Here is a 10,776-nt window from a genome sequence, read left to right as displayed (position 1 = left end):
AGTTTTTCCACTGTCCTTTTTCTGTTACAGGGCCCAATTCAGAACCTCACATTGCATTTAGAGGCAGCTCCTTCTTTATGAGGTTACTCTCCCGCTAACTCATAGCACAGAAGTCTCACCCTTCCCTCTCCACATTAGAACCTCAATTCACTGATAATATGGTTACCAATGGCTACCAAGTTTCACTTCTCACATCTCCCCACCACAAGAGAGGAACTGCCAATATTTTTTGTGGTTCATATTAAAAAATCTTAAAGAAGGATTTTGACTGGATTGACTTGTGACAAATGGCTTCCACTAGAAAAATCAGATATGGCTGAGAAAGGAGCATCTCATAATATGACATGGCTACTGAGGCCCTAAGCTAGGGGAGCGGAGCTGTTCCTACAGAAGGGGAATCACAGTAAACTGGGAAGTAACCTCAGTTGATAGAAACCAATTAGCCCATTCACCTCATTTCACAGATGAAGAAACGGAAATCTGAAGAAATAAATAACTTTTCAATTGCCCAGAGTTAGTCCTTAGCAAAATGAAGGCTAAGCCCAAGCCTCCTAATTCCCAACCCTAGATATTTGCCTCTATGCCCCTAGGACTATCAGGATTGTGGAACTAATCCCAAGAATTAAAGAATCTAAAATTAGAGGCAACCTCAAAGTTTATCTAGCTCATACCGATGTATGAATTTCGCAGTGTAACCAAGCTAACTTCAGAGTAATGGAAGCTATTTCTGTTTCTTTTTCTCCAATATTGCAATTTCAAAATAATTCACATTCAGCAGGTTATGATGCAAACCGTTGGGTGGGGCAGGAGTGGGGAGGAGAAAGATATGCTCAGCAGGTTTGTTAAACAACCTAGACTAAAACCATATCATAAAACACCACACAGTGCGTAAAGGCAACTAAGAGATCTGTATATATACTGACACAGGTAGCTGTTTCACAAGTCCTAAGTGGAAAGTCAAATTCAAGTAAAAGGTGTGAATAGTGTAAATGTATTTATGTGGGAGACACCACACTGTTAACAGTCTTCATCAATGGTAGGCGGGATTACAGAATATTTTTTTATTTTTTTAATTATACTTTCTGATCATGTCTGAATTATTAAACAAGTATGAACCGAAGACTTTATCGTGAGTGAAAGAGGTCAGACATAAAAGATCACAGATATATGAATCCATGTGTATGAAATGTCCAGAATAAGCAAGTCCATAGAGAAAGAAAGCAGATTAGTGATTGCCAGGCCCTGGTGTGAGAGAGGATGGGCAAACAAATTATCTTTTATTTTATATATAGTTTATTGTCAAGTTGGTTTCCATACAACACCCAGTGCTCATCCCAACAAGTGTCCTCCTCCATGCCCATCACCCATTTTCCTCTCCCCCCAACCCACATCAACCCTCAGTTTGTTCTCAGTATTTAAGGGTCTCTTGTAGTTTGCCTCTCTCCCTCTCCTTAACTATTTTTCCCCTTCTCCACCCCCATGGTCCTCTGTTAAGTTTCTCCTATTCCACATATGAGTGAAAACATATGGTATCTGTCTTTCTCTGCCATAATACCCTCGAGTTCCATCCACGTTGCAACAAATGGCCAGATGTCATTCTTTCTCATTGCCAAGTAGTACTCCACTATATATATAAACCACATTCTCTTGATCCATTCATCAGTTGAACATTTAGGCTTTTTCCATGATTTGGCTATTGTTGAAAGTGCTGCTATGAACATTGAGGTACATGTGCCCCTATGCATCAAGGCACATGGGTAGTAAATTCCTAGCAGTGCTACTGCTGGGTCATAGGGGAGTTCTATTGTTAATTTTTTTGAGGAACCTCCACACTGTTTTCCAGAGCAGCTGCACCAGTTTACATTACCACCAACAGCATAGGAGGGTGCCCATTTCTTCACACCCTCGCCAGCATCTATAGTCTCTTGATTTGTTCATTTTAGCCACTCTGACCAGCATGAAGTAGTATCTAAGTGTGGTTTTGATTTGTATTTCCCTGATGATGAGTGATGTTAAGCATTGTTTCATGTGTCTGTAGGCCATCTGAATGTCCTCTTTGGAGAAGTGTCTGTTCATGTCTTCTGCCCATTTCTTCACTGGATTATTTGTTTATTGGGTGTGGAGTTTGGTGAGTTCTTTATAGATTCTGAATACTGGCCCTTTATCCGATATGTCATTTGCACATATCTTTTCCCATTCTGTCAGTTGCCTATTAGTTTTGTTTCCTTCGCAGTGCAGAAGCTTTTAATCTTGATGAGGTCCCAATAGTTCATTTTAGTTCTTGATTCCCTTGCCTTTGGCTGAGGTCTAGGAGGTTGTTTCCTGCTTTCTCCTCTAAGGTTTTGATGGTTTCCTATCCTCCATTCAGGTCCTTCATCCATTTTCAGTTTATTTTTGTGTATGGTGTAAGAGAGTGGTCTAGTTTCATTCTTCTGCATGTTGCTGTCCAGTTCTCCCAGCACCACCTGTTAAAGAGGCTGGGTTTTTTTTCCATTAGATACTCTTTCCTGCTTTGTCAAAGATCAATTGGCCATACATTTGTGGGTCCAGTTTTGGGTTCTCTATTCTATTCCATTGGTTTATGTGTCTGTTTTTGGGCCAATACCATACTGTCTTGATGATGACAGCCTTGTAGTAGAGGCTAAAGTCTGGGATTGTGATGCCTCCCGTTTTGGTTTCTTCTTCAATATGGCTTTGGCTATTCGGGGTCTTTTGTGGTTCCATACAAATTTTAGGATTGTTTTTTTTAGCTTTGAGAAGAATGCTGGTACAATTTTGATTAGGATTGCATTGAATGTGTAGACTGCTTTGGGTAGTAATGACATTTTAACAATATGTATTCTTCTGATCCATGAGGATGGAATGTTTTTCCATTTTTTTGCGTCTTCTTCAATTTCCTTCATAAGCTTTCTATACTTTCCATCATACATATCATTTATATCTTTGGTTAGGTTTATTCCTAGGTGTTTTATGGGTTTTTTGTTCAATTGTAAATGGGTTCAGTTTCTTAGTTTCTCTTTCTGTTGCTTCATTACTGGTGTATAAAAATGCAACCAATTTCTGTACGTAGATTTTGTACCCTGTGACTTTGCTGAATTTATGGATCAGTTCTAGTAGGCTTCGGGTGGAGTCTGTCGGGTTTTCCATGTAGAGTATCATGTCATCTGCAAAAAGTGAAAGTTTGACTTCATCTTTGCCAATTATGATGCCTTTTATTTCCTTTTGTTGTCTGATTGCTGATGCTACGACTTCCAGCTCTATGTTAAACAACAGTGGTGAGAGTGGACATCCCTGTCATGTTCCTGATCTCAGGGAAAAGCTCTCAGTTTTTCCCCATTGAGGATGATAATGGCTGTGGGCTTTTCATAAATGGTTTTTATGATATTTAAGTAAGTTCCTTCTATTCTGACCTTCTCAAGGGTTTTTATTGAGGAAGGATGCTGTATTTTGTCAAATGCTTTTTCTGCATCTATTGACAGGATGTGTGATGTGTCACAGTGATTGATTTGCAAATATTGAACCAGCTCTGTAACCCAGGAATAAATTCCGCTTCATCAAGGTGGATAATTCTTTTTATATGCTGTTGAATTCGATTTGCTACTATCTTGTTGAAGATTTTTGCAACCATATTCATCATGGATATTGGTATGTAGTTCTCTTTTTTTGGGGGGTCTCTATCTGGTTTGGGAATCAAAATGATGCTGGCTTCGTAGAATGAGTCTGGAAGTTATCCTTACATTTCTATTTTTGGAACAGCTTGAGAAGAATGAGTAGTAACTCTGATTTAAATGTCTGGTAGAATATGTTTTCACTCATATGTGGAATAGGAGAAACTTAACAGAGAACCATGGGGGTGGGGAAGGGGAAAAAATAGTTAAGGAGAGGGAGGGAGGCAAACCATAAGAGACTCTAAAATACTGAGAACAAACTGAAGGTTGATAGGGGTGGGGGAGAGAGGAAAATGGGTGATGGGCATGGAGGAGGGCACTTGTTGGGATGAGCACTGGGCGTTATATGGAAACCAACTTGACAATAAACTATAAAAAAAAGAAACAAAAGAAAATAAAAATTAAGAAAAATAATAAATGTCTGATAGAATTTCCCAAGGAAGCCATCTGGCCCAGAGCTCTTATTTGTTGGGAGATTTTTGATAACAGATTCAATTTCTTCACTAGCTATGTATCTGTTCAGATTTTCTATCTCTTCCCATTTGCATTTTGGTAGTGTGTGTGTGTGTGTTTAGGAGTTTGTCCATTTCTTTTATGTTTCCAGTTTGTTGGCATATAATTTTTCATAGTATTCCCTGACAATTGCTTGTATTTCTGAGGGATTGGTTGAAATAAATCCATTTTCATGATTTTGGCTATTTGGTGCTCTCTCTTTTCTTTTTGAGAAGGCTGGCTAGAGGTTTATCAATTGTGTTTCTTTTTTCAAAAGACCAACTCCTGGTTTCATTGATTTATTCAACTGTTGGGTTATTTTTTGGGATTTTTTTTATTCTATATTGTTTATTTCTGCCCTAATCTTTATTATTTCTCTTCTTCTGCTGGGTTTGGGGTGTTCTTGCTGCTCTGCTTCTGGTTCCTTTAGGTGTGCTGTTAGACTTTTGTGCAGTTTCTAGTTTCTTGAAATAGGCCTGGATTACAATGTATTTTCCCCTTAGGACTGCCTTTACTGCATCCCAAAGAGTTTGGATTGTTGTATTTTCATTTTCATTTGTTTCCATATATTTTTTAATTTCTTGTCTAATTGCCTGGCTGACCCATTCGTTCTTTAGTAGGGTGTTCTATAACCTCCACATTTTTGGAGGTTTCCAGACTTTTTCCTATGTTGATTTCAAGTTTCATAGCATCGTGATCAGAAAGTGTGCATGGTATGATCTCAATTCTTTTATATTTATTGAGGGCTGCTTTATGATCCAGTATGTGATCTATCTTGGATAATGTACCATGTGCACTAGAGAAGAAAGTTAATTCCATAGCTTCAGGATATAAAGTTCTAGATATATCTATTAAGTCCATCTGGTCCAATGTGTCGTTCAGGTCCATTGTTTCTTTAGTGATTTTCTGTCTAGTTGATCTACCCATTGCTATAAGTGAAGTATTAAAGACCTCTGCAATTAGCACATTCTTATCAATAAGATTGCTTATGTTTGTGACTAATTGTTTTATATATTTGGGTGCTTCTGAAGTCGGTGCTTAGACATTTATAATAGCTCTTCATTATGGATAAACCTTGTAATTATGATATAATGCCCTTTCTCATATCTTGTTTCTGCCTTAACTTTAAAGTCCAGCTTGTCTGATATAAGTATGGCTACTCCATCTTTCATTTGACTGTCAATAGCATGATAGATATTTCTCCATCCCTCTAAATTACTTATTTTTGCTATGTCAGTTAGTTCATCAATAAAATAAAAAGAGTTGAAGCAGCTGGTCTCTAAAATCTATTGAGGCTCTACTAAAATCTATTGAGGTGTCTACTGGACACATTTAACTTCTATTCATTCTCTCGTAATTCAGGCTGACTGCATAAGCTAGTTTTCTGACATAATACTGCTGACCTACTATTAGGAGGGAAGAAGAGGAGGGACGCTTGGGTGGCCCAGTCGGTTAAGTGTCCAACTCTTGGTATCTCCTCAGATCCTGATCTCACAGTGATGAAACTGAGCCCCATGTCAGGCTTCCCACACTGTGCATGGAGCCTGCCTAGGATTCTCTCTCTTCCTCTTTCTCTCTGCCCCTCCCCTGCTCACTCTCTCTCTCAAAATAAATAAGTAAACATTAAAAAAAAAAGAGGAAAGAAGAGGTAAACCACTACTTTCAAGATCACAAATGTATATATTCATCTAAATCCATTCATGAATGGCATGTGATTACAGAAAGGATGAGGGCGTAAGAAAGTCAGAGGAGTAAAGGTAACAATCATAGGTAACATGTACTGAGTATCTCCCATGGGCCAGGCACTGTGCTAGATGCCTTATGAATTTTATTCATAGTTTCACAGGTAATCCTTAGAAGAAAACTGTGAAACTCCAAAAGGGTAAGTAACTTGCCCAAGGAAGCACAACTAGTAACAGGCGAAATGGTGTTGAGACTCAAGCCTATGTATACTCCTAAGTCCGTGTTCCTTCTACTTACTCATTCTGTTTTCCAATAAGAAAAAGGACTCAAGGAAAATGAGCTGGTGCCAAAGGCAAGGAAATGCAAACACAAACGGAAAAGAAAAGGCGAAGAAAAATGAAAAGGGAATGATCAATAAAAATCCAGGATGATCCCTGTGCAAGATAGTGGATCCTCCATAGGTCAATATTCATGCTGATTCTTTGGGACACCTTCTGTATAATTATGATAAACTGATTTACCATAATCAGCTAAAAAAAAAAGAAAAGAAAAGCTTCACTGAGTTTAAAGAATCTTATAAGTATATTTCCATGAAGGAAAGTCTAAAAATCATTGGATTGGATATTATTAATTCGATATTATTTTGTCCTTTCATTTTAACAAGGAAAGGAGCTAAATAGGAAAAGAAGTAGCTTCCAACATAGATAAAGGAGAGATAAATAAAAATAATCATCAGTTGAAAGAATACATAATATCTGGAGGATAAAATATTTAACATAAGCAAATGTACAAGTCACTACGATAAAGAATCAAAGAATCAGATAAAATTACTATAAAGTAAGTTTAAAGAAGTGAGGGGGCAGTGGAGACCAACCGTGGTTTTCGCAGCATGAGAAGCTGTGTATAAAGGGCATTTAAATTTTCGGGAACAAGGGGCAAAGCATGTCCCAGACTTCCATTTGTAAAGGACACCAGACCACTTGCTGGTGAAAGTCATTTAGCAAAAATCAGGGAACAGCCAGTGGACAAACTGGCTGATGAGTCTGCAGGGAACAATTATTTCATTATGGAACCAAACAAGGAAATGGAAAAGGGAAGGTGGTCAACTCTCCAAGAACGGCAGATTTGACCATCAGCCAGAGGAAAAATACTTTAGAAATAAGGTAGATCTAAAAACTGAGTGAACCAGTTTTCAAATTAAACTTATCAAGTAAGGAAGGAAATTCTCAAATAAAGGAAAGAGAAGAAAAAAGCATGCACAGAACCAAGAAGCCAGAAAAAACCACTATGTGTGATTGGACAGGTTTTCATTGCTTGAGGTAGCCCAGTCAAGAAACTACCAGATCTGAAATCTAAACCACAGGACTGCTCATCAAACTGGCTGCCTTAAGGGCTACTCCTGGAGCATTTCCATCCAGATTGGAAAGGAAGAAGTAAAATTATCTATATCCACAAACATGATCACATATGTAGAGAAGACTAAAGAATCTACAAAAAAATTTAGTAAAACTAACAGCAAGGTCACAGGTTACAAAGTCAACATACAACAATCAATTATATTTTAAACCTTATTTTGTTTTGTTTTTTAATTTGAGAAAGAAAGAGAGTGGGAGGAGGGGCAAAGGGAAAGGGAGAGAGATTCTTAAGCAGGCTTCACACTCAGCACAGAGCCCAACATGGGGCTTGATCCCATGACCCTGGGATCAAGACCTGAGCTGAAATCAAGAGTCGGATGGTCAATCAACTTAGCCACCCAGGCACCCCCAATAATATTTCTATACACAAGTAACAAAAAGTTGGAAATTAAAATTTTTAGCTATATGTACAATAGTATCCAAAACATAAAACAGGGATAAATTTAAATAATAGCTGTGAAGGACTCTCTAAGGTTAAAAGTGAAAGTGAATACTTTTAGCTTAATACGCATTCCGCTATCACAGTAACTACTGTTAGCCATGATGTAGGGAATATGATAAAGAGGGAAGAAGAGGGGACTGACATTTGTTTTAATATTCATTTGGGGTTGTCAAGCTGAAAAATTAGAACAGATCAAGGCAAAAGAATAAAGATGAGCTAAGTGATTCTAGAACTCAGCTTTCTGTGTCCATAGGCTCAGTTTAATAAAAATCAAGAGTTTCGGGATCCAGAACATACCACTGAGACTCCTGAGAGTAGAAAACGTGAACCTGAGGAGGTACCTTAGTCTGATTAAAATATAATTTTCTTGGGGCACCTGAATGGTTCAGTCAGCTGGGTGTCCAACTTAACCTCAGGTCCTGATCTCATGGTTTGTGAGTTTTAACCCTGCATCAGGCTCACTGCTGTCAGCACAGAGCCCACTTCAGAGGCTCTTGCCCCCCTGTTCCTTTGCCTCTCCCATGCCCATGTGCTCTCGCTCTCTTGCTCACTCTCTCTCAAAACTTAATAAACATTTATTTAAGTTGATTTATTTATTTTGAGAAAAAGAAAGAGAGCACAAGTTGGGTGGGCAGTGGGGGGGAGGCAGAGAGAGAAGGGGCAAGAGAATCCCAAGCAGGTTCCACTGTCAGCCCAGTGAGGGGCTTGAGCCCACAAACTGTATGATTTTGACCTAAACCGAAAACAAGAGTCCGATGCTGAATTGACTGAGCCACTCAGGGACCCCAAACATTTATTTTTTAAAAAAGATAATTTTCCTGTCACAAAGATGTAATTAAGATCACAGATCTCTTTCCTCTGAGACCATTGACTTACAAAAAATAAGTAAAGTAAAAATAAGCTATAACCGCTACTTCCCATTGTTTCTATGCCCAATAGGGGGAAGGGGGAGGTCCCTACTCCAAAAGTAGTAAAGGGGGTTGTAGCTTCTCATTGCTTCCGTCAGAACTCAGCATCCACTTAAAAGGGTAGGTATTGTTAAGAGCCACCTGTGGGCCCCTAAAAAACAACCTCCCTCATCTCCTCTGGAGAGGTCCAGAGATTCTGCCAGAAGATCCCAACTGGTGTAACAGAGGCTTCAGAGACCAGGTGCAGTCCTACCACCTCTTGCTGCCCAGAGGAGAAAGCCATGGGTCATCCTGCTTTGGGGGATTAAACAGGATATTATGACTTACTGAGAGTGGCCAGATATTAAAGAGCTGGTCTACCCATGCTCAAGTCAGACACTGATCCTTTAAAGATTAAGCATTCAAAGCCAAGGACAATCTTATATTTCAAATCCTAAGCCTTCAGGTATTCAGGTATTCAGCATTTGTGCCTAAATTCAAATTGTTGCACTATAATCAAATTGCATTTGCCTGATTCAACTAATTCAGGAGACAACATGGAGACTAATCTCATTAAAAATGGCAGATGTTGGGGTACCTGCAGGGCTCAGTCCTTAAGCATCTGACTTCCTTTCAGGTCCTGATCTCACAGGCTGTGAATTCGAGCCCAACATAGCACTGAGCTGCTGGTGCAGAACCTGATTGGGATGCTCTCTCTCTTCCTCTCTCTGCCCTTCCCCCACTTGCACGCACACACTTTCTCTTTCAAAATAAGTAAAAAAAAATTTAAATGGCAGATGCATGGGTATCATGGCCTGAAACGGGGCAGGTGACTCAATCTTGGCCAGTGGGACCTGGGTAGGGGCAGACATCTGCAGGAAAGCTAGTAGGAAGTTTTCCTTCATGAGCAAAAGAGAAGCTGGAGAATTCTGGATAGGAGAGTCTTTTTTGGACCTTTGGAAATAGCTGTCTATAACGTGATGACCGGAACTATGGCAGCCATTTTGAAACCACAAAGGCACAAGCTGAGTAAAATATAGCAGCAAAAGTATCTGGGTCTAAGACTGCTAAGCCACTGCCCAACTCAGGAATACCTTATCTTTAGATATCATATTCTGGAATAATAATAAATACAACCCATCTTTTAGTAACCATTCTGAAAACATCCTGTTACACAGATCAATAGGAAAAAGACAACTCAAAAGAAAACTGGATAAAGGATACAAATAGAAAACTCTCATAAGAGGAAATATAGTCAAAAAACATTCTAAAAGATAACGTTGCTAATAATAAAAGCAACACCAATGAACAGGTTTTTTGCCCAGTAGACTTGAAATATTTAGTAATACTAGACTTGATAAGTATTTGAGGAAACAGGGCTTCTCAGATTTCTTAGTAGATTGCAAACTGGTTCACTGGTACACAATTTAACATAGTTTGTTAAAATTTGAAATGTGCATAACCTTCAACACAACCATTCTACAGAAATCCTTACACATGCACACAAAGTCGATGTTTGCACAAGGATGTTCAGTATTGCACTGTCTGTTAAGCCAAAAGAAAAAAAAATCTTAAATAGTCCAAAGTCCATGAATAAGGAATTGAGTAAATAATTTATTTACTCCACTCTACTGTGCAATAGCTACAGTCATATAAAGTAATGGGAGTAAATCTGTGTGCACTGGCATTGGAATCTATTCAAGATTTACTGTTAAGGAAAACACACAAATTGCAGAAGAGTAGGAATGCATCTCATTCTCATTTTTTTGTGAAGTAAAAAAATGCTTTTATATGCACTGAAATAAATCTGAGACAGTATATAACAAAGAATTATCACTAAGAGGTTACTATGAAGCCCTTTAATTTTAAACTTTATATATTTCTGTGTTTAGGTGTGTGTGTATGTGCACGTGCGTGCATGTGTGCATACATATGTATACATATATTGCTTTTACAATCAGAAAAAATTCAGTTTAAGCTAATCAACCAAAAGAAAGACCTGGTCTTCCATTAGCATTCGCTACTGTTCCAAGAAAGCTATAGCCAAATGTCTCAACTCTTTCCAGATAACATGGAGCCCAAGATGCTACATCCAGCCTGGGAATCTGTCTCTTGTGCAGAGCCTGAGGTGACATGAGGCTGGCCCTGTGGCCATTAAGGGGAACTCCAAAACACAGCATTCAGGGACA

The sequence above is a fragment of the Suricata suricatta genome, chromosome 2 (assembly GCF_006229205.1).
Source record: "Suricata suricatta isolate VVHF042 chromosome 2, meerkat_22Aug2017_6uvM2_HiC, whole genome shotgun sequence".
Classification (NCBI taxonomy): Eukaryota; Metazoa; Chordata; class Mammalia; order Carnivora; family Herpestidae; genus Suricata; species Suricata suricatta.
The sequence above is the reverse complement of the archived record's forward strand: the minus strand, read 5'-3'. Positions refer to the sequence as shown.